General features: G+C 42.4%; 1 long non-coding RNA gene across 2 annotated transcripts in view; it reads right to left on the bottom strand.

The window, feature by feature from the left end:
• The window catches only part of LOC116599560, a 73,972-nt gene extending 49,835 nt beyond the window's left edge, over positions 1 to 24,137 (bottom strand). For both annotated transcript variants that reach the window (XR_004289422.1, XR_004289423.1), the window contains exon 1: positions 23,941 to 24,137. This is a non-coding gene — a long non-coding RNA (uncharacterized LOC116599560). The remainder of the gene's footprint in view (positions 1 to 23,940) is intronic.
• Positions 24,138 to 24,885: the final 748 nt, after the last annotated feature.

Genomic DNA, 24,885 nt, shown 5'->3' with positions numbered 1-24,885 from the left:
GTTTTTTTTTTTTAAATTTTATTTATTTATTTGACAGAGATCACAATGAGGCAGAGAGGCAGGTAGAGAGAGAGGAGGGGAAGCAGGCTCCCTACTGACCAGAAAGCCCAATGTGGGGCTCGATCCCAGGACCCTGGATCATGACCTGAGCTGAAGGCAGAGGCTTTAACCCACTGAGCCTGTTTATTTTTCACTAATAATGACAAAAGCAGTTATTGGCTTGCTAGCATGCTCTGGTAGAAACTGAGTGCCGGACCAAGAGACACCAAGGAACTATGTGATCTGAAACCCCCACCATAAGCTGGGTATTGTCTGATCTACTAGATCATAAAACTGGATATGTGCAGTGTGTTAAATGGAAGTGGTGGGTCTGGAGTGCACAAATGAATTGCAGGAACAGGTGGCTTCAACTCCCATGGTATTTATTCCTACTCTTTTGCCACCACACCTTCGACCCATAGCTACAACCTCTACCTCATGGGGTATTTTTCTTTTTTTTTTTGATGACCAGTTAACAGAATAATCTACAGGACCAATTTTAAAATGAGTCTGCACAGTATGCTGGCGCTCTGAAAAACTCTGGTGAAGGAAAATCCCCTCAGTGGGCAGAACATCTGGAAATACACCTGATTGCTCTCTGTGTGGAAGGAAAGATGGCTTGAGGTACAACTCTACGCTAATTTGTGGACACTTACTAATAGGTTGGCTGGCTGAACAGGGACTTGGAAAAACAAGACTGGAAGACTGATTACTGAAATTTGGGAGACAGGAATGTGGCTGGATCTTTTGTATTCGAACATGAACATGCTGTCCACTAGAGGGCATCCACTGGAAAGGAGGTCCTCAGCAATCACATGGATTAGATGACCCATCTTGTGAACATGATTCAGCTTTCTTCTTCAGTTACCTTGGTGCCTGCTCAATAGACCCATGAAAAATAGCTACCTCTCTAGCAAGATGGGCATCATTCGTGCGTGCAGCAACATACATTTTCCTCAGCAAAGATGCTCTGGCTACCTCTACTGCCAAATGACCCCTGCCAACAGGCAGTCCCAATATGGCAACATTACCTAGGGATAATAGCTTACCACCTGATGGCAGGTTGATTACAATAGATACCTCACATCACTGAAGGGCAGTGGCTTTTTTCATAAGAAGACACCCAGATTTATCTTCTTTGCCGGTAAAGTTGATGCCAGCATCATCATACATGGACATAAAAAGAACCTGAATTGTTGTCATGCATTATACTCAAAATAATCTCCGATCAGAAAACAGTGTTTTACAGAAGAGAGAGTGGCAATGGGCTCATGGTCTCAGATTTCAAAGGCCTTACCTCATGGCTCATTACCTACAAGCTTGGAAGAATGACAAAATAGCCTGCTAAGGGGTCATTTATGAGACCAAATAGAGACAACATTTTGCAAGTTTCAGATGTAGTCCAAGAACATAGGCAGAAAGCTTTGTATTGTCCCATAAATAACTACCTAAGACTTTTTGCTTTCTACTCATGCATCATTAAGCTTAATAGGATTGAGATCATGAAGCCCAAGGTAGCAACACTTTCACCATGAAAAATGGTTAAGTTGGAACTGAGACTTTCCATTGACCATCTGGAGCCTTTCAGGTTTCAGAGGAGAGACAGTCACTCCATAGTTGGCATAAACGGTTTGAGTTAGCAAAGGGAAATATGGCCTCTTCCCTTCTGTATAATGGGGAAAAGGAGGACTATGTCTGGCATCTGGGGATTTCACTAGGCTGTGCTTTACTATTTCTATGAACAAATGTATTGGTCATGTGGGTTGTAGTAACCCAATGAAAACAGTGGTATTTAGGATAGAGTAAAGATTTTATGTTTGGGGAAAACATGTTTTATGAGAGAAGAGAGCATCAAATGTATTCTAAGGGAAGATAAAGAAGAACCCTATACTGCTGGATTTTATTTGGACTTAGCAATACGAGCTGTGTGTGTGTGTGTGTGTGTATGTGTGTGTGTGTGTGTGTGTTAGTGCTGTCTCTGAAAGTATCTACAAGCAAGTTATTAAGTAAAAATGAGTATGTTCAGCATCCATCTCTTGGTTTCCCAATATCATTCCTCACTAAAAGAAGTTACAGTTGCTTAAGGAAATGCATGATTTCATATCTGGGGTAAGGAAAGCACAAGGGGGAACCTGACACATTAACTGTGCCATTAAGCAAAGAAGTGCTCAAGATTAATGGGACATATTAAAAAGACACAGGAATTGACACAAAGGGGTTCCCTGTGACCAAAATTGGTATAATTTGAGCATCAAAAAGATGGGAATGGATTACAACAAATGGAACAAAATAATTTACAAGTTAGTATTAATTTTTTTTAAAAGGAGAGATTGAGAAAGAAGTATAGGGAAAGGGAGTGTTTTTCTTTTTAAAAGAATACTAGCTGGTAAATTCTAAGAGAGTGATGTTTGAAACTCAGGAAACTATGGAACTACCTCGATTTCATAAAGGGCAGCTAAAAAAAACATACAGCTAACATCTTACTTAATGATGAATTAAAGACTAAGTTGCCCTTAAGATTGGGCAAGGCAAAAAAAGACCTAATTTTCATAACTTCTATTCAACCTTGTACTGAATGTCCTAGCCATTGCAATAAAATAATAAAAATTTTAAAAAGGCATCAAGATAGGAAAGAAAGAGGTAAACCTGTCCCTGTTTGCACAGAATATGACTGTTTACAAAAAAAACTCAATGGAATCTACAAAACAACTCCTAGAACTAGTAAGTGAATTTAGCAAAGTCTCAAGTCATAAGGTTAATATACAAAAATCAACTACAGCAAATCAATGGAAGATGGAGTGGTTTCATGTACAGCAGTACCAAAGACCCTGAAATACTTCAGAATAAATATGACAAAAGTGGAAGAAATTAAAGAAGACCAACCTCCAAATGGGAGGCTTACCATGTTCATGCACCAAAAGGCTCAATATTGTTAATATTACAATTCTCTCCAAACAGATCTCCAGAGTCAACACAATCTGAATTAAAATCCCAGCAGACTGTTTTGCAGCAATTGGTAATCTTGTTCTAAATTGCATATAAAAATATAAAGGGTCCAGGATTATCAAAGCAATGTTTAAAATGAACAAAGCTGGAAGATTTATAGCACCTAATTTAGAGACTTACAATAAACTTTCAATAATCAAGATAGTTTGGTATTGGTAATGGTAAGCATTTAGATCAATAGGACAGATAAATCCCAGCAATGGAGACACAAATATAAACTCAATTGATTTTCCACATTTGGGGGGAGGAGTCAAGATGGCGGAGAAGTAGCAGGCTGAGACTACTTCAAGGTAGCAGGAGATCAGCTAGATAGCTTATCTAAAGATTGCAAACACCTACAAATCCAACGGCAGATCAAAGAGAAGAAGAAAAGCAATTCTAGAAACAGAAAATCAACCACTTTCTGAAAGGTAGGACTGGTGGAGAAATGAATCCAAAGCGAAATAGACTACGGGGGGAGGGGCTGGCTCCCGGCAAGCGGCGGAGCAGCGGAGCACAAAATCAGGACTTTTAAAAGTCTGTTCTGCTGAGGGACATCGCTCCAGAGGCTACACCAGGGTGAAGCCCACACAGGGTCAGCATGGCCTCAGATCCCGCAGGGTCACAGAAGGATCGGGGGTGTCTGAGTGTCACAGAGCTCGCAGGTATTAGAGTGGGGAAGCCGGCTACAGAGACACAGCTGAGGAGTGAGCTCTCAGCTCGGGGTTACCTTGAACCGGTTGCAGGCTCGGTGAGCTCAGAGCGTGGCCAGGGGCCAGGGAGACAGGAGTAATTGGGCGCTGTTCTCTGAGGGTGCACTGAAGAGTGGGGTCCCGCGTTCTCGGCTCCTCTGGCCGGAGACCGGGAGACCGCCATTTTCATTCCTGTCCTCTGGAACTCTACGGAAAGCGCTCAGGGAACAAAACCTCCCAAAAGCAAACCCGAGCGGATTACTCAGCCCGGCTCCTGGTAAGGGCAGTGCAATTCTGCCTGGGGCAAAGACACTTGCGAATCACTGCAACAGGCCCCTTCCCCAGAAGATCAACAAGAAATCCAGCCAGACCAAGTTCACCTACCAAGGAGTGCAGTTTCAATACCAAGGAGAGCAGCGGAATTCCAGAGGAGGAGAAAGCAAAGCACGGAACTCATGGCTTTCTCCCCATGATTCTTTAGTCTTGCAGTTAATTTAATTTTTTTTCTTTTTCTTTTTTTTCAATTTTTTTCTCTTCTTCTGCTAAATTTTTTTAACTTTTACCCTTTTCTTTTTTAGCATTTTTAAACTAGTTTATCTAATATATATATATATATATATATATATATTTTCTTTTTTATATTTTTTCTTTATTCGTTTTCTATTTTTTTCCCTTCTTTCTGAACCTCTTTTTAGCCTCTTTCTGCCCCCTCATGATTTGGGATCTCTTCTGATTTGGTTAAAGCATGTTTTCCTGGGGTCTTTGCCACCCTTTTAGTATTTTACTTGCTCCTTCATATACTATCTGGACAAAATGACAAGATGGAAAAATTTACCATAAAAAAAAAAGAACAAGAGGCAGTACCGAAGGCTAGGGACCTAATCAATACAGACATTGGTAATATGTCAAATCTAGAGTTCAGAATGACGATTCTCAAGGTTCTAGCCGGGCTTGAAAAAGCATGGAAGATATTAGAGAAACCCTCTTGGGAGATGTAAAAGCCCTTTCTGGAGAAATAAAAGAACTAAAATCTAACCAAGTTGAAATAGAAAAAGCTATTAATGAGGTGCAATCAAAAATGGAGGCTCTCACTGCTAGGATAAATGAGGCAGAAGAAAGAATTAGTGATATAGAAGACCAAATAACAGAGAGTAAAGAAGCTGAGCAAAAGAGGGACAAACAGCTACTGGACCATGAGGGCAGAATTCGAGAGATAAGTGACACCATAAGATGAAACAACATTAGAATAATTGGGATTCCAGAAGAAGAAGAAAGAGAGAAGGGAGCAGAAGGTATATTGGAGAGAATTATTGGAGAGAATTTCCCCAATATGGCAAAGGGAACAAGCATCAAAATCCAGGAGGTGCAGAGAACTCCCCTCAAAATCAATAAGAATAGGTCCACACCCTGTCACCTAACAGTAAAATTTACAAGTCTTAGTGACAAAGAGAAAATCCTGAAAGCAGCCTGGGAAAAGAAGTCTGTAATATACAATGGTAAAAATATTAGATTGGCAGCAGACTTATCCACAGAGACCTGGCAGGCCAGAAAGAGCTGGCATGATATATTCAGAGCACTAAACAAGAAAAAACATGAAGCCAAGAATACTATATCCAGCTAGGCTATCATTGAAAATAGAAGGAGAGATTAAAAGCTTCCAGGACAAACAAAAACTGAAAGAATTTGCAAACACCAAACCAGCTCTACAGGAAATATTGAAAGGGGTCCTCTAAGCAAAGAGAGAGCCTAAAAGTAGTAGATCAGAAAGGAACAGAGACAATATACAGTAACAGTCACCTTACAGGCAATATAATGGCACTAAATTCATATCTCCAATAGTTACCCTGAATGTTAATGGGCTAAATGCCCCAATCAAAAGACACAGGGTATCAGAATGGATAACAAAACAAAACCCATCTATATGTTGCCCCCAAGAAACTCATTTTAAAACTGAAGACACCTCCAGATTTAAAATGAGGGGGTGGAAAAGAATTTACCATGCTAATGGACATCAGAAGAAAGGTGGCAATCCTTATATCAGATCAATTAGATTTTAAGCCAGACTATAATAAGTGATGAGAAAGGACACTATATCATACTCAAAGGATCTGTCCAACAAGAAGATCTAACAATTTTAAATATCTATGCCCACAACGTGGGAGCAGCCAACTATATAAACCAATTAATAACAAAATCAAAGAAACACATCAACAATAATACAATAATAGTAGGGGACTTTAACACTCCCCTCACTGAAATGGACAGATCATCCAAGCAAAATATCAACAAGGAAATAAAGGCCTTAAATGACACACTGGACCAGATGGACATCACAGATATATTCAGAACATTTCATCCCAAAGCAACAGACTACACATTCTTCTCTAGTGCACACGGAACATTCTCCAGAATAGATCACATCCCCGGTCCTAAATCAGGTCTCAACAGTATCAAAAGATTGGGATCATTCCCTGCATATTTTCAGACCACAATGCTCTGAAGCTAGAACTCAATCACAAGAGGAAATTTGGAAAGAACCCAAATACATGGAGACTAAACAGCATCCTTCTAAAGAATGAATGGGTCAACCAGGAAATTAAAGAAGAATTGAAAAAATTCATGGAAACAAATGATAATGAAAACACAACGGTTCAAAATCTGTGGGACACAACAAAGGCAGTCCTGAGAGGAAAATATATAGTGGTACAAGCCTTTCTCAAGAAACAAGAAAGGTCTCAGGTATACAACCTAACCCTATACCTAAAGGAGCTGGAGAAAGAACAAGAAAGAAACCCTAAACCCAGCAGGAGAAGAGAAATCATAAAGATCAGAGCAGAAATCAATGAAATAGAAACAAAAAAAACAATAGAACAAATCAATGAAACTAGGAGCTGGTTCTTTGAAAGAATTAATAAAATTGATAAACCCCTGGCCAGACTTACCAAAAAGAAAAGAGAAAGGGCCCAAATAAATAAAATCATGAATGAAAGAGGAGAGATCACAACGAACACCAAAGAAATACAGACAATTATAAGAACATACTATGAGCAACTCTACGCCAACAAATTTGACAATCCGGAGGAAATGGATGCATTCCTAGAGACATATAAACTACCACAACTGAACCAGGAAGAAATAGAAAGCCTGAACAGACCCATAACCAGTAAGGAGATTGAAACAGTCACCAAAAATCTCCAAACAAACAAAAGCTCAGGGCCAGACGGCTTTCTGAGGGAATTCTACCAAACATTTAAAGAAGAACTAATTCCTATTCTCCTGAAACTGTTCCAAAAAATGGAAATGGAAGGAAAACTTCCAAACTCATTTTATGAGGCCAGCATCACCTTGATCCCAAAACCAGACAAGGATCCTATCAAAAAAGAGAACTACAGACCAATATCCTTGATGAACACAGATATGAAAATTCTCACCAAAATACTAGCCAATAGGATTCAACAGTACATTAAAAGGATTATTTACCACAACCAAGTGGAATTTATTCCAGGGCTGCAAGTTTGGTTCAATATCCGCAAATCAATCAATGTGATACAACACATTAATAAAAGAAAGAACAAGAACCATATGATACTCTCAATCGATGCTGAAAAAGCATTTGACAAAGTACAACATCCCTTCCTGATCAAAACTCTTCAAACTGTAGGGATAGAGGGCACATACCTGAATATTATCAAAGCAATATATGAAAAACCCACCACAAATATCATTCTCAATGGAGAAAAACTAAAAGCTTTTTTGTTAAGGTCAGGAACATGGCAGGGATGTCCATTATCACCACTGCTATTCAACATAGTACTAGAAGTCCTAGCCTCAGCAATCAGACAACAAAAGGAAATTAAAGGCATTCGAATCAGCAAAGAAGAAGTCAAACTTTCACTCTTCGCAGATGATATGATACTATATGTGGAAAACCCAAAAGACTCCACTCCAAAATTTCTAGAACTTCTACAGGAATTCAGTAAAGTGTCAGGATATAAAATCAACGCACAGAAATCAGTTGCATTTCTCTACACCAACAACAAGACAGAAGAAAGAGAAATTAAGGAGTCCATCCCATTTACAATTGCACCCCAAACCATAAGATACCTAGGAATAAACCTAACCAAAGAGGCTAAGAATCTATACTCAGAAAACTATAAAGTACTCATGAAAGAAATTGAGGAAGACACAAAGAAATGGAAAAATGTTCCATGCTCCTGGATTGGAAGAATAAATATTGTGAAAATGTCTATGCTACCTAAAGCAATCTACACATTTAATGCAATTCCTATCAAAGTACCATCCATCTTTTTCAAAGAAATGGAACAAATAATACTAAAATTTATATGGAACCAGAAAAGAGCTGGAATAGCCAAAGGGATATTGAAAAAGAAAGCCAAAATTGGTGGCATCACAATTCCGGACTTCAAGCTCTATTACAAAGCTGTCATCATCAAGACAGCATGGTACTGGCTCAAAAACAGACACATAGATCAATGGAACAGAATAGGGCCCAGAAATAGACCCTCAACTCTATGGTCAACTAATCTTTGACAAACAGGAAAGAATATCCAATGGAAATAAGACAGTCTCTTCAATAAATGGTGTTGGGAGAATTGGACAGCCACATGCAGAAAAATGAAATTGGACCATTTCCTTAAACCACACACGAAAATAGACTCAAAATGGATGAAGGACCTCAATGTGAAAAAGGAATCCATCACAATCCTTGAGGAGAACACAGGCAGCAACCTCTTTGACCTCAGCCGCAGCAACATCTTCCTAGGAACATCGCCAAAGGCAAGGGAAGCAAGGGAAAAAATGAACTATTGGGATTTCATCAAGATCAAAAGCTTTTGCACAGCAAAGGAAACAGTTAAAAAAACCAAAAGACAACTGACAGAATGGGAGAAGATATTTGCAAACGACATATCAGATAAAGGGCTGGTGTCCAAAATCTATAAAGAACTTAGCAAACTCAACACCCAAAGAACAAATAATCCAATCAAGAAATGGGCAGAAGACATGAACAGACAATTCTGCAAAGAAGACATCCAGATGGCCAACAGACACATGAAAAAGTGCTCCATATCACTCGGCATCAGGGAAATCCAATCAAAACCACAATGAGATATCACTTCACACCAGTCAGAATGGCTAAAATTAACAAGTCAGGAAATGACAGATGCTGGCGAGGATGTGGAGAAAGGGCAACCCTCCTACACTGTTGGTGGGAATGCAAGGTGGTGCAACCACTCTGGAAAACAGCATGGAGGTTCCTCAAAATGTTGAAAATAGAACTACCCTATGACCCAGCAATTGTACTACTGGGTATTTACCGTAAAGATACAAATGTAGTGATCCGAAGGGGCACGTGCACCCAAATGTTTATAGCAGTTTCCACAATAGCCAAACTATGGAAAGAACCTAGATGTCCATCAACAGATGAATGGATAAAGAAGAAGTGGTGTATATACACAATGGAATACTATGCAGCCATCAAAAGAAATGAAATCTTGCCATTTGTGACAAAGTGGATGGAACTAGGGGGTATCATGCTTAGTGAAATAAGTCAAGTGGAGAAAGACAACTATCATATGATCTCCCTGATATGAGGAAGTGGAGATGCAACATGGGGGGCTAAGGGGGTAGGAGAAGAATAAATGAATCAAGATGGGATTGGGAGGGAGACAAACCATAAGTGACTCTTTTTTTTTTTTAAAGATTTTATTTATTTATTTGAGAGAGAGACAGTGAGAGAGAGCATGAGAGGCGAGAAGGTCAAAGGGAGAAGCAGACTTCCCATGGAGCTGGGAGCTCGATGCGGGACTCGATCCCGGGACTCCGGGACCGTGACCTGAGCCGAAGGCAGTTGCCCAACCAACTGAGCCACCCAGGCGCCCCCATAAGTGACTCTTAATCTCACAAAACAAACTGAGGGTTGCTGGGGGGGGTTGGGGGGGATTATGGACATTGGGGAGGGTATGTGCTATGGTGAGTGCTGTGAAGTGTGTAAACCTGGCGATTCACAGACCTGTACCCCTGGGGATAAAAATACATATGTTTATAAAAAATAAAAAACAAAACAAGACAAAAAAAACCTCAACATATTTTCAACACAAATGTAAAGGAAATTCAATGGGGAAAAGAAAGTCTTTTAAAGAAATGATGCTGTAGTAACCAAATATCCATATGAGAAAAATGAACACCAACCATACTTCTCACCATACATGAAAATAAATTTTAAATGAATCATATATCTAAATACAAAACCTGAAAGTAAAACCTTCTAAGAGAAAACATATGAGAAAATCATATGCTTTTCTGACCTTAGGTCAGTCAAATATTTCTTAGATACTAAAGAATAGGCTACCAGAGATATTAACTATAAAAGGAAAAAATTGATAAACTGGATTTCATAAAAATAAAAAAAGTTTTGCTTTCTGAAAGAGCAAACAAAATAAAGCCAGACTGTGAAAAAATGTCATATATATAGTGACATTTTTTATTAACATTTTATATAACATTTGTCATATATATATATATATATATATATATATATATATATATATATATATATGACAAAGGACCTATATCCAAAAATCTTAAAATCTGATAAGAAGAGAAGCAATGTGGGGGAAAAGGTGATAGATCTGAACAGAGACTTCACAAAAGAAATATATGTATGGGCAGTTATCAGATGGAAAGATAATTAACACCATGACTCATCAGGGAAACGCAAGTTAAAATTCCCATTAGACAACCATCACACACCCATCTATACTGAAGAGGACTGACCATACCATGTACAAAATGCATGTAGGGCATGTTTAATGGATCTTTTCCTGGATCTTTCATACATGGCTGCTGCTGATGTAAGATAATACAGAGATTTTATTTATTTATTTTAGAGAGAGAGAAAGTGGGGAAAGGGACAAAGGGAGAGGGAGAATCTGAAGGAGACTCCACACTGAAGGTGGAGCCTGATGTGGGGCCCGATCCCATGACCACAAAATCACAACCTGCACTGAAACCAAGACCCAGTGCTCAACCAAGGAGGCTATCCAGAGTTTGCAGATTTTTAATGGTGTAAACATGTACCTACCATATGACATAGTCATTCCATTCCAAAGCATTTTCTCAAGAGATATAGCAACTTATACTGAGACAAAGTCTTGTAAAGATTATTTTCAACAGCTCTCTCTGCAATAGCCCTAAACTGGAAATAATCCAAATGCTCATCCGTAGACGAGCAGGTAAGTTGTGGTCCATTCACACAAGAGAATGATACCCAGCAATAAATAGGAACAACAATGAAGCTCATAATCATTATGCTAAATGAAAGAAACCAGACTAAAAAAGAGTATGTAAGGGGTGATACCATTTATATATAGCTTCGGGAAACGCAAACAGGTCTGTAGGGACAGAAAGCAGATCAGTGGTTGGGAAATGAGGAAATCTGGGGGGTGATGAAAAGGCTCAGAATCCTAGCAATGGTTTCATTGGGGTATACACAGGTCAAAAGTCAACAAAGCATATCCTTCACATATGTGCAGTTTGCAGTATGGAAAGTTATACCTCATGGAAATTGTAAGGAGAAGAGAGAGCAAAAGTGGGAGAGAGAGAGGGAAGAAGAGAATGAGAGAGAAAGAAATGGAATAGACATTTCTTCCTTTTGGAAGAATGCCACCTGACAAATACAGGAAGAAGGATGGGATCCCAAAATCACTATTTTGTAACTCCTCAGTGTAACCATTTACGCAGGCAAGGATAATCAATCAGAGCTCAGATCACTGAGTGAAAGATACTCACTTGGTCCCAAGGTATCGCTACACAGATCACTTTTTAGTTAAAAAGGAAAAAAATGTGACTTTACAGGGGAGCAGATTGGCAGCTACTAACTTAGTCAAGGAGTCAAGCTTGGCATTACCCACAGATACACACTGTCTCCTATATGGAGTCCTTACCCAGAATGTTTAAGCTGAATGTCAAGGGGGAAGAGTCAGACAAATTGAGAATGTGGAACTTACTGTAGGACCGCAGGCCTGGTCTCTCTAAAGAATTGAATATAATGGGACACCTGGGTGGCTCAGCAGGTTAAGCCTCTGCCTTCAGCTCAGGTCATGGTCACAGGGTCCTGGCATCGAGTCCCACATAGGGCTCTCTGCTCAACGGGGTGCCTGCTTCCCTCTCTCTCTCTCTCTCTGCCTGCCTCTCTGCCTACTTGTGATCTATCCATCAAACAAATAAATAAAATCTTTAAAAAAGAAAAAAGAATTCAATATAATGGAGAACAGAAGGAAATGGTAGGAAATAACTAGAATGATGGAAATTGAAGAGCCAAATGCAATACATAAATTTTGAAGGGATCCTAAACCAAAGACAAAAAGTTAGCTTGGAAAATTTGAACATCACAAGATATTGTTGAATTAATGTTGATTTTCGCATTGATGGTAATGGTGAGAGAGTTGCATAAAAAATGTTTTTGTTCTTTGGAAATATGTGTTGAAATATTTAGGAGTGAAGTATTGTGAATAGTGATATAGATACATGATACAGATACAAGTGCACACACACACACACACACACACATACACACACACAGAACATGAATTTAGCAGGACTTTGAACAGTTGGCGAATCTTAGTTGAGGGGTATGGTGGTGTTCACTGCATATGTTTAAACATTTTCAAGAGAAAAAACCACAATAAATCTATTCAAAAATCCCAATCACCACCACCAGCTGATGTTATTTGAAAATGACACAACTTTAATGTAACGACACAGAAAGGTTAAAAGTAAAGGGATGGGGGGAAAAAAGGATGAATGAGACGTAAACAAATTTTTAAAAGTTGCCACATAACTTTTTTTTTTTTAAGATTTTATTTCTTTATTTGACAGAGAGAGATCACAAGTAGGCAGAGAGGCTGGCAGAGAGAGAGAGAGAGAGAGGGAAGCAGGCTCCCTGTTGAGCAGAGAGCCTGATGTGGGACTTGATCCCAGGACCCTGAGATCACGACCCGAGCTGAAGGCAGTGGCTTAACCCACTGAGCCACCCAGGTGCCCACCACATAACTTCTTTAATGTTTTAATGTTTTTTAAAATGAAAAAGTGGTATTCATCATAAAGTCAATACACAGTAATAGAAAAAACAATTCAGCAGGAAGATGAAATCATTTTAAATGTGTAGGTGTGTGTTAATGGAAACACTATTTGCTCCTACCTTCCACGAGTGGAGATGTTCCTGAAGCATGTTCCACGGCTCTCTGTCACCTGCTCACTCAGCTCTTGGGAGTAACTTGTCTGATTGGTATGTGGGCACTGATAAGTGGCACGTGGCATTCACTTTGCCCTTGCCTTCATCCCCTTGGAAGCAAGAGGTCCTCAGGGGCTCTGCTCTTCTTAGGTGGGGATGTCCTGGCCTAGGGCTGCCTGCACCCAGAGGTGGGGATGCCTGCCCCTTCTAGGTTTTGTGTGCAGGCCCATTTGGTTCCCAAACCGAGATATCTCTTAGCCTTATCAGCAGTGATAGTGATAATTTGTCCCTCATCTCTACTTTCTCTTTTATTTCTCAATATAATCAGACTCAGGCAGGAAAGAGGGTATATTTATTGGGGTCCTCCTCAAAACCCCAATAGCACACAATCACATAGCCTTATATATAGAAAGAGCAAAAATGTACAGAACTCTGAGGGAAAATGGAGAAATCCATAGTCATGTTGGAAAGCTTAGAACAGTACAGGTAAAAAGTTTAATTGAAATGAAAAGTACAGAAATTGGCTATCAATAATTAGGGAGCATACATTCTTTTTTAAGCATTCTAGAATATTTATAAAATTTTATCATGTACTAGGTCAAAGCAAGTTGTAATAAATAAAAAAATTCCAGTTTATTTAATTCAACTGGATTCTCCAAGCTCAATGTACTTAAATATGAAATTAATAACTAATAAGCAGAAAAACCTCCACTCCCTAACATCTGTACAATTTAAGCACACTTTTAACCCATAGTTAAAACAAATCGTAACGGGTGTTAGAAAGTATTTATAACAACAACAGTGAAAACACAGCAGCCAAACTGTGAGACAGAGATAGGCAACAGCTAAAGGAAAAATGTGTAACAAGAAAAAAGACTAAAAATCAAGAGTTAATGGTTCAATTCAAGAAGTTAGAAAAGATAATAGAGAAGAAACTCCTCCTTCCTTCAAATCAGAGACTTTGATGGAATTCCTAAGGTGATCCAATTTATGTGGAAGGATTAAAGGGCCAAGGATAGCTTTGACAATTTTAGGGTAGAATAAGGAGGGCAAACGGATTCTACCAAACAGAAAGATAAAAGATCAAAGCTCCACATAATTGAAACAGTGTTCTAATGGTGGGACAGCAGAGAAATAGACTAGGGGTGATCAGACGAAGGCCCCCGTGCCAAGTCCAGCCCACTGCCTATTTTGTAAATAAAGTTTTATTGGGGGCACAGCCCCACCTGCTAGCTGCTTTTGCACTATGACAACAGAGGTGAGTAATGTGACAGAGGCTCTAAGGCTCATGAACCATAAAACATCTACTATCCGGTTCTTTATAGAAAAATTCTGTTGACCCTTGAAGCAGGCCAATGAAATAAAATAAAAGACCAATGGCAGATAGCATTTCTATACAGTTGGGAAAGGATGAAATATTCGTTAGTGGATTTGGACCAATTCGTTATACAGATGGGAAAAAAACAGAAGTACATCTCTTCTTTATACATTACCAAAACTCTCAAAAGTTTTAGACTATAAAACATGCCATATCTTCTGGACTTACGATGGGGAAGACTGTGTTAAATACTAATAAAAAGCTTCAACTATAAAAAAAAAACTACAACCATAAGGAAAAAGATGGATAATTTGATTATATTAAAAACGAGAACTTTGGTACAATAACGAAGTTCACCTACCAAGTTAAAAGACCATTTGCATGCAGGGAAGAGAGATTTGTAAGGCATACAGCAGAAAAAAAGGTTAGTATCCAGAACCTATGAAAGAATTATAAATCAGTAAGAAAAAGACAAACCACAGAGAAACAGACAAAGGATATTTCTCAATGGGCAATTCTCAGAGGAGGAATCCTGGGTGGGTGACAGAAAGATTTTTACCTCATTAGTAATTAGGAAAATAACAGTAAGATATTCTTTCATCAGTTAAAAAAAATGTAGTCTGGTTATACTGAGTGTTGACAAAATTGTGGGGGAATCAGCAGGTTTTATTGATGGCGGGTGGTGGTGTATCAGTTTGACAGGTTTGGAGAACACTTAGCAATACTTGCTAAAGGTGAAGAGGTGCAAACCCTGTGACACCCTAATTCCCCCTTCCAGGAATCTCCTCTTGCACAAGTGCCCAGGGAGACATGTACAAGCAGGCCCAGTGCAGCTTTGTTAGGAATGGCAGAAACTAGAAGCGATCCATTGCCTAATACTGTGGAACCATCCACAAGTTTACCCGGGGTAAGGCCTGCGGCTTAAGCTGGAGAACCAGCACTCTAGTGTTAAGGGTGCTCGGATAGAAGGATCTAGGGGACATAAAGTGGGGAGGGATCAAGGAAGGATCCTTCCTCAAAGGATCACCTTCTTTTAAGGGTGTCTCATTAAGATGCAATAGTGGGGCACCTGAGTGGCTCAGCTGGTTAAGCATCTGCCTTCAGCATGGTCCTGGGATGGAGCCCTGCATTGGGCTCCCTGCTCAGTGGGGAGTCTGCTTCTCCCTCTGCCTCTCCCCCCCTGCTCGTGCTCTCTCTCTCTCTCTCTTTCTCTCTTTCACTTACTCTCTTTCTCTCCAATAAATAAAATCTTTTAAAAAATGAAGATGACAATAGTGCATTCTCAAGTATGAATAGGAATTAGAAACAGAAAGGCAACACAAGAAAAGGGCAGACCAGGCAGATGGTAAGCAAAAGCATTAAGGCTGGGGACAGCCCAGCCCATGGTGTCTATTGGCAAACTCCTCGGGAACTTCTGGAGGCAAACTGAAACTGGCCTCCACATAGGGAGGGCAGGAAGAGACCGAAGAAAGAAGGCGGCCACCTCAGGTTGGGTGGGAGGTGGTAGGGTTAATAAACAAGGGAACTTACACAGGAGGCTTGTCTTGGGTGCCCGCAAGAGGAGTAAATCCCTGCAAGCATGACCCACCAAATTTTGAGGTTTGTATAGAGGCCCTCACTGAGCTCGGTCCCATATTCAGTCCAGGTGGCCTCCACATACATCGCTACCTGAAGATCATGTTCTTGGGTGGCTCCTCTAAAGCAAGTGGGAAGCACATTCCACGGACAGGAAAGGGGGTAAAGAGCCTCCGATTGCTGGGGGCCATCTGGTGGGTCAACCAGAGCTCATATCCTCTGGCTAACTTCCCCCAGTACATGGGGATGGAGGAAGAGCGGCCATGCCAAGAGTGGGAGGGAGATGACGCCATGTTGGTGATGATGCAGGACTGAGAGTGAGGGCTGGAGAGGCTGGTGGAGGCCAAATAATGAATGACTCAATACACTGTACAAAGCATGTGGGACCCTCTAATATCATAAGCTAACATTAACTAAATGTGGATCAAAGACCTCAATGTAGAAGCTAAAATTATAAGACTCTTGGGAGAGCACATAGAAGAAAGGTTTGTGACACTGGTTTAGCCATGTTTTCATGGATGCAACAGCAGAGCATAGCAACGAAAGAAAAAAATAGGTTAACTGGACTATATAAAAATCAGAATCTTTTTTTTTGTCATTAAGTCAAATCATCATCTAAGTATGACATTTCACAATTTTAAAGATTTAACTTTTGCTTTTGCAATCATTTCCCAAGCCACTGTCACTTATCTGCTATCTGTATCTTATTCCTGAATGTTAAGTGTCAAATTAATCTGTAAAATTAACATAAAGCTTAATAGTAAAAATGACCAGATTTTTTTTTTTTTAATTGGGTCAGCAGTTCTCAAACGTTTTGGCTTTAAGAGCCCTTTACACTTTCATTTTTTACATTATTTTTTTCCTTTAAGATTTATTTGAGAGAGAGACAGAGCATGAACAGAAGCAGGGGAGGGGCAGGAGCAGAGGCAGGATAGAATCTCCAGCAGACTACTCACTAAGCACAGAGCCCCATACCAGGCTTGAACCCCAGGACCCTGAGATCATGACCTGAGTCAAAACCAAGTGCCAGACACTTAACTGACTGAGCCATCCAGGTGCTCAATGAGTGGTAGTTCCTTAAAGATTAGTTGCAGTGTGGAACCTGAAGCCATGTTAATGAACTGTCCCATTAAAACCATTGGTTCGTCTTGCACCTGAACAGATTTGTTTTGTTTTGTTCTGTTTTTACCCACGCATGATTTTTTAACATTAACCACTGACCATTTGGAAAATATTGACTGACTGGGTTATGCAAATCTTCCAAATGTTGACACATCTCATTACAGAAGATCCAAAACAAACCCCACACACTCACTGATATCGCCACCAATCTCATCACAAAAGTAATTAAGTATCGGGAAGCTGTCATGCTTATAGTGGCAGATGCATGTGTTTCAAAATCCTACCTTTGCTTGAAAGATCAAATCTTATATTGGCAACAAACCTTGTTAGATGTTTTCGTTAAAGTGACAGGCTCACTTAATTTTTAAGAACACACCTGCCAAATACCCAAGCCTGAGTAACCAGTTTATCTATCAGTCGTGCTTTTCAAGTAAAAATGGTGTTATTGCTGGGTGGGGGTGGGGGTGGAGGATGGCTAGTTTAGCTTGCAACTCAAATGATCACACAAATGCTTTTCCCTGAGACAACCATCAAGTTTTGGATTGCAGCAGAATGGCTTTATGTGTACTTTGCATATTAATACGCACAGACTATTTTTAAAGATGCTTAAGGACTGAGACTTAATAAAATCAGTAATTTTTACTGTTTCATCAGGGACATGAAGTGAGGCACTTTTGTGCTTTCTTTGAGTACATAGTATGAAGACAGAACTGCTAGTACCTAGTACTGTTTGGTTCCATGCTCTTAATTTGTCCTAAGGTACTTGCTGTTTTTCCCATCATTGTTTTGCCCATCAGGGTAAACGTGAACACAATGAAAAGGGTAAATAATGTCTTATTATGATGAAAATAGTTTTGATCTTGTGCACCTCCTGAAACTCTTGGCATCTTATACTTTGAAAACTGCTGCTAGAGGAAATGGAGATTGTGGGGGAGGGATATGGTCAAATTTGCAATTTAGGAATGCTCTGACAGTGGCATGCAAGACAAGCTAGATAGGATCCATCTGGAGGCAAGAAGACTATGGTCAAGTTCCAGGATAGCTGATGAGGCCCCTGGACTAGGACAGAATCTCTAAGCATGGAGAGCACAGGGATAAGAAAAATCATGAGTCCAGGATTGACTGTCAGCTTCCATGATTGCATGATAGGATTTGCTAAGATGGAAAAACTCAGATGAAGGAACAGTTTGGGGGCACAACACACAGGGTTCACCTCTAGTTATGTTGACAGTGAGGTGCAATCCACAGGGAGATCTGGAAGGAGCTGGTAATATGGATATTGAGATACATATTTGAGAACTGAACTCAGAGAAAGGATCCATTCTTGGGGGATAAGACTAGAGGCTAGGACACCACCTACCTTATGTCAAGTTTTTTTTTTTTAATATTTTATTTATTTGACAGAGATCACAAGAAGGCAGAGAGGCAGGCAGAGAGAGAGAGGGAGAAGCAGGCTCCCTGCTGAGCAGAGAGCCTGATGCAGGGCTCGATCCCAGGACCCTGGGATCATGACCTGAGCCGAAGGCAGAGTCTTAACTTACTGAGCCACCCAGGGGCCCCCCTTATGTCAAGTTTTAATGAGCACGGAGAGAAAGAGGAATCCACAGAGGAGACTGAGGGGGAATGATATAAAAGACAGGAGAACCATCAGAGATTAGTGCCATGGAAAAGAAGAGAGTGCTTCCAGAAGGCAACAAAGGCAAGTGCTACAGGGACCTTAGAACTGAAAGGAGTCCAGTAACATATAGGTTCCAAGAGAGGCTTTACAGCACCATATCCTAGGGTCGCAATGGTGCCTGGTTCAATTTTGTTGTTTTGAACATTTGTTCAATTTCATTGAACAAATAAATGAATGCATTGGATATGGCCACCGAAGGCCACTGATAAGCTCTGTTGTAGTAGTTCTGGGGGGTGTAAAGATGCAAGCAAGGCAGCTGTGTAAAGAAATGTGAATAAAAGGAGGGGGTGAATTTGGTTAACAAAGGAAAGGAAGAGATAAAGAACTTCCAACGGTCACAGGGTGAGGGAGGGCTTATGTTCAGTTAGTTCAAGTTTTCTTTGTAGGATGAAAGGGACTTTTGTGTATGTTTTTTAAGCTCTGGGGAAAGCGGGCCATCTGAAAGAGAAACGATGAATTTGAAACCTTATATTCACACCTCCCTGTCTTCCATGACCTCCTTAGTCCCCAAAGCCACAAAGGGCTTGAAGAAATATATTTTCCTTGATACAAGGAGGAAACTGTCGATGGTACCTACCAACCACAAGGAAGTCAATGCTGAGAAATTATGGCCCCTACTGTCTCCTTCTTTCCTTGAACCAGACTACAACTTCTCACCACTTTTCATAGCCTGGGCCTCTCGTGCATTACCGGATTTCAAGGCGTTCCACCAAAGACGAAGCACCAATGTCTATCATGAGAAGTCCAGCCATTGGAACCACTTTCGGTTTCTGAGGAGCGCCTTCCTCCCTCTTATCTCCAGGCCTCTCTCCTTCCCCTCCATCTCAACTGGCTACTCAGACTGGAGTTCCCAGTATAGATACCCTTCCCTCGTGTTCCCGCCAGCATGGTGCTCATCACGCTAAACTATAGATTCCTACTTGCAGTCCTTGCTTCCCCCACTAGGCTAGGAGCTCTGTGAAGGTAGGTACATCTTGTTCTCTCTGTGTCCCCGATACCTAACACATAGGAAGGCTCACTCCATGTGTGTTGCCATGAATGAATAAACAAATGGATACATTCCTTATCCCTTTTCATCTTGATTCTCTTCGTGAGGAAAGAAGACCCAGGCAAAGCATCAGACCTGAAAACAGGTGCTAAGAGTCGCTTTAGGTTATGAGCTGTTTCTCTCTAGATGCTAATCCTTAGCTGGAGACTTGGGCTGTGAGCAGCCTGCAGACTTGGAGGCAGTGAAGACTACATCATAAAACCATCCATTAAACTTCAAAGGGAGAAAAAGTAAAAACATGAATAGAGCTAATTGCCGGCTGCCACAAATTCGTTCCTGGGCATTATAAATGGTTTAATAGTCAATCTAGATATCATTGCGATAGGTTGGTGCCATATATAAAGACAAACAGACAGATGCAGAGATAACTGACAGAGCCTGTGACCTCATCCAGTCGCAGCTCCATTGCCTAAAGGGAAGAAATTTACCAGTTCTGTGTGTTTGGCATAATTATCTGCCACGAAGTAGCCAAAAATGATTCTCTTGTTCAGCAATTACATTACCTAAAGACACCCAGTCTAGGTGAAATAGACACAATTGCTTTCCTGGGCTGGGAGTCAGGATTCCTGGGTCTGAAGCAACCAGCTGTGTGCCCGTAAGACAGCCGCCTGTCTCTATTACTCACTACGTTTGTTATAATACTTGGGACTATGCATTCACTTATTCACGTATTCAACACGTATTTATTAAGCACCTACTGCATTTTTGGCACAATGCTGGGTGTTGGAGATACAGAGAAGAGTAAGATCAACTGTGACATTATCACGGTCCACTATAAAGGTATGCAGAGAAACCAAAGGAACACAACCAGACAATGCTGTTGAGGTATGCACAGGTGCTATAGGGGAGCAGGGGAATATGCATAGATTTTGTAGGGGGACAGGGGAGGTAGGCACAGGTGCTAAGAGGGGGGTAGAGGAGTATACACAGGTGCTGTAGGGGGACAGGGGAGATATGCAAAAGTGCTGTAGAGGGTCAGGGGAGTTATGCCCGGTGATGTAGGGGGGCAGAGAAGTATGAACAGGTGCTGTAGGGAGGCAGGGGAGGTATGCACAGCTGCTGTAGTGGGGGCAGGGGAGGTATGCCTGGTGATATAGGGGGGGCAGAAGAGACATGCCCAGTGATGTAGAGGGACAGGGAGGTATGCCCAGGTGCTGTAGGGGAACAGGAGAAGGGGGGTGAGTGAAACTTTCCTAGGAGGAAAACAGGTGAAAACTTGAGGGGAGGAGATCTTTGAATTGAGCTCTAAATAATTAGTAGGAGTTTGCCAAATAAAGAAGAAAGCAAGCGCTTTCAAAATAACAGGCACGGTGTATCAGAGATACATGAAAAAGAAATGTTTAGGAAACTGAGTGTCTGGGGGGTGTGGTTAGAATCTAAGGGACCTACTGGGGTCAGTTAACTCCTAGGGAGGTGTCTGGGCATCCTTTTGTAGGCTCGAAGGCTGTGGTTCTCAAACTCCAGGGTGCACCAGCATCACCTAGGAGGCTTGTTAGAATACCAACTGCTGGACCCCTCCCACAGAGTTTCTGACTGAGTGGGTCTGAGGCCTCGGGATCTGCATCTCTATCGAGCTTCCAGGTCCGAAAACACTGCTAGTCCTGGGTGCACACTTCGGGAAGCACTGTACTAGGGAGGCTGCCCTTCTGTTGCTTGTATGAGCTGGTGCTACCCAGAGCAGCTGGAAGGAGACAAGCCGAGAGCACAGAGGCATCCAGGGGGCTTATAGGGGCTCCTAGAAATAAAACTTCTGTCAACTTTCATTAAGTCAAGGGACTTCAGTTCATCTAAATCCTGATGTTTATTTCTTTTACTAGCCTGTTCCTGGTGCCTGAAATTTTTACCATGAGAGCTCTCTTAATATGGATTATGAATTGCTTCCTATTTCAGGGCAAATAGTTCTGGAAGGGGCAGCACATGAAATTGCTATCAGCCGTTTACTATACAGCGTTGATTTAATGATGAGATCCTTTCTACACCCGCGTCAGATGAGACAATGATGATAGTTAATGCTCTGGGAGGGAACATCCACTCCAATCCCAGCCGTGTTGCACCTGATGGCAGGGCACTACCTACGTCACTTCGCCTCCCTGAGTCTTAGTCTCAGGCTCCTCCTTGGCTAAATGGGAGGTAGTAACAACATTTGTTTTGCTGTGTTTTTGGTGCCTGCACTGAGTGAGAGAATGTTTAAGAGTTCCTGGAATATATCAAGGGCGAAACAGAAATGCTAAAAGATAAGTGTGTACCCGCACACACATTTACACAGACATATTCACAGAGACACCTTTTAGCATACTGAAAACTCCAGAAGATTCTTAATGAATCCAAGAGATCTGTCAAGCCTGTTGGTTATTGCTGTGTGTGTGTGTGTGTGTGTGTGTGTGCAAGACAGAGAGAGAAAGAAGATGGGAAGGTGGGAGAGAGACAGAACATGTCAAAGTGGAAAGAGGAGGCTAATATTCGTTCCAGTTTTACGTTTGGACTTCTGGTCTCCTTTCCACTAACATTGTACATTTTTAAACTGAAACAGATTAGGACTTAGAAATTTCACAGTTGGGTATTTTTCCTTGCTATCAACTGAGAATTCTTCCTGGGGCCTTTTGGGACTTCCTCTGTGGGATATTTCCTGGGCTTTCCACAAGCCCAAGAACAGTTGGTATCGATTAGGCTCAGACTGAATGCACTCAATCCCTTTAAACAGATTCACGTCTAGCCAGTTCTACAAAACCTTTCCTTTAACCTCAGTGTCATTCTCTACCTCCTGGACACTGACAGGCTGGGTTTAAAGAACTCCTTTAACTAAATATGATTGAAGTTTTCCTTTCATCAGGAAGGGCTGCAGAGAGATGTAACATGTTATTCTGGAGTGTGTTGGCAGACGCACCCTGGAAGGGCAGGCTATCAGCTTACCCACAAGTGAACAATTACCCGGGTGGCGTGGTTAATCTCACCAACTTCACCAGGGCAAAAGAAAAACAACCCTCTTGTCCCAAGGAAAAGAAAGGAGACATCTACCAATTTGTAAGAGGATAATTTCCTAATTACCCCATGAAGGTTGTTATTTCTGGTGAGGCCTTCAATCAGGTTGAGGAGGGTGAAATCTAATCCTTCCTTTAGTGATGAAAAATGTTATTGCAGGATTAGATTTTCAGGTCCTGTCTCTCTCTCCAGCCGAAGGAAGAATTTGCTAATTTCCCCCAGGGTAGCTGTGGAGGCAGCCCATGTGGGCAGGGGAGGTCCCCAAGCAGAGAGACCAGGCCTGGGAGCGTTTCACGTTGGTCACAAGGTGATGGTTTAATGACTTGGAAAACCTCCCTCCTGAGCGTCAGGAGGTCCTAGCAGAATATATGACTCATAGCAGAGAACCTCTGAAGGTTTTAGAAATGAAGCCTCCCTCAGTTTTGAACAACCCTTAAATTCCCCTCAAGGCATCTTGTGAAAAAAGGAGGGGTGTTCTGGTCGCGATCATCAAACCATAACCAGTCCCCAGCCATACTCGGGACACTCCCGGATTGCTGCCTAATATTCAGGAAAAGAAACCAACATTTCTGTAAGACCTACCACGTGTTCTGGGGTATCCTTGACTTCTAGGGTCTCCTTGACTTCCCAACAACTCTGTGGGGGTAAATATAACAGCTACTATTTGAAAGTGGAGAAATGGAAGCTCCAAGTCTAAATTCCCCAATGGAGGAGCAAAGCAAGAGCGCAGGTTTCACCGAATCTTACCCAATGCTTCCAGAAGGGGGAGGCCGCCTCGGTAGCTCTCCGTAGGCAGCGCCCTTGGCTTGACAGTCTCCCGCGCTCTGTCAGTTGTGGGCTAACAGGAGACCCGGGAAACAAGCGGGTCAAGGGGAGGCGGGGCGGTTTAGCCAGGGGTAGCAGGGAAATAAAGGAGGTACTTTGCTAATTTCCCCCAGGGTAGCTGTGGAGGCTGCTGTGGAGGCTGCTGTGGAGGCAGCTACCCTGGGGGAAATTAGCAAAGTACCTCCTGTGGAGAACGGCTGACGCAGGACAGACAGCCAGGGCTGCTATCAAGAACAGCCAAGCGGGTGAGATGTGGCTTTTCCCCCCACTCTCTCCGGTTCCAGAATGGTCTCCCTCCACCTCTGGGATCCACTCACTAAGACAGCAACGATTTATTAAGCACCTCCAGTGTACCAAGTACCCTAAGAGGCACTGTGGCCATAGCAGTGAACAGTCAAACACAAACTCCCCCCAAATGGAGCTTACATTCTAGGGGTTTCCGTCCAGGGGCTTGGGGCTGTCTTTCAGGCTACTTGGAATTCTCCGTTAGGATGTCCCCTTCCGATTTCTGTTCACACGCACACGAGCGGACACGCAGGGACACAATGGGCTCATTTGCCTACACACGCCTTCTCCAGCGCACCCGCACGCACCAGCGCGCCCGCGCCCGGCCGCGCCTTGCAGCCCCCCTCCCAGGCTTACACCTGCACCCGCGCGGACAACGTGTGCACGCACGCCCTGCCGCCCCGCCCCCTTGCGCCCTCCCTCTCACGCCAGGTGTCTGTGCGGAGGTGCGTGCGGTGTCCCCCGGGCGGCAGGCGCCCAGAGGGCGGTCTCACGGCCCCGGCGGTGGCGGCGCGCCGGCGATCCCCGAGAAGGGGAGGGAGGAGGGGTCGCGGAGCCCCGCAGCCAGGAACGCTGGAGGCTTCTTCTCCACCGGCGGGGCAGGGCCCGGTGCCCCGGGGCTGTGTGCGTCCCTCCGGGGGCGGGCGGGGCGGCCCCCTCCTAACCGCCCCCCTTCCAGTCAGGGCCTCGCTGGACGGTGACTCCCTTCTCAGCAATGATTGCGAGCCCAGCCCGACGGGAGGAGAGAGGGCAGGCGCGCCCGGCCGGCCGTGGGGCTTGGGCAAGGCACAGGTGGAAAACTATTATCAAGATCTTTGGAAACAGCCTCAGCCCTGGGTCTGTGGCAGAAACTTGGACTCAGTGGCCTGAAACCGGGCCGAAGAGCAGTGTCAGGAAGCGCGGGCCTGTCCCTGGGGGTTGATCGACTAAATGCTCCTTCTCCCAAGGCCTCTCAGCATGTTGTTTGTTTCCAACCCTAGCAACTGCTTTCCGTGGCTCCTCACAGGCTGCGCAGAAGGGCCAGGTGATCATTACTTTCTCGGGCTCACGCTTTCATGGATGACCTCAATCTGAGGCAGCTCCTTA

The sequence above is a fragment of the Mustela erminea genome, chromosome 9 (assembly GCF_009829155.1).
Source record: "Mustela erminea isolate mMusErm1 chromosome 9, mMusErm1.Pri, whole genome shotgun sequence".
Lineage (NCBI taxonomy): Eukaryota > Metazoa > Chordata > Mammalia > Carnivora > Mustelidae > Mustela > Mustela erminea.
Note: the sequence above shows the minus strand (reverse complement) of the source record. Positions and strands in the feature narration are given on the sequence as shown.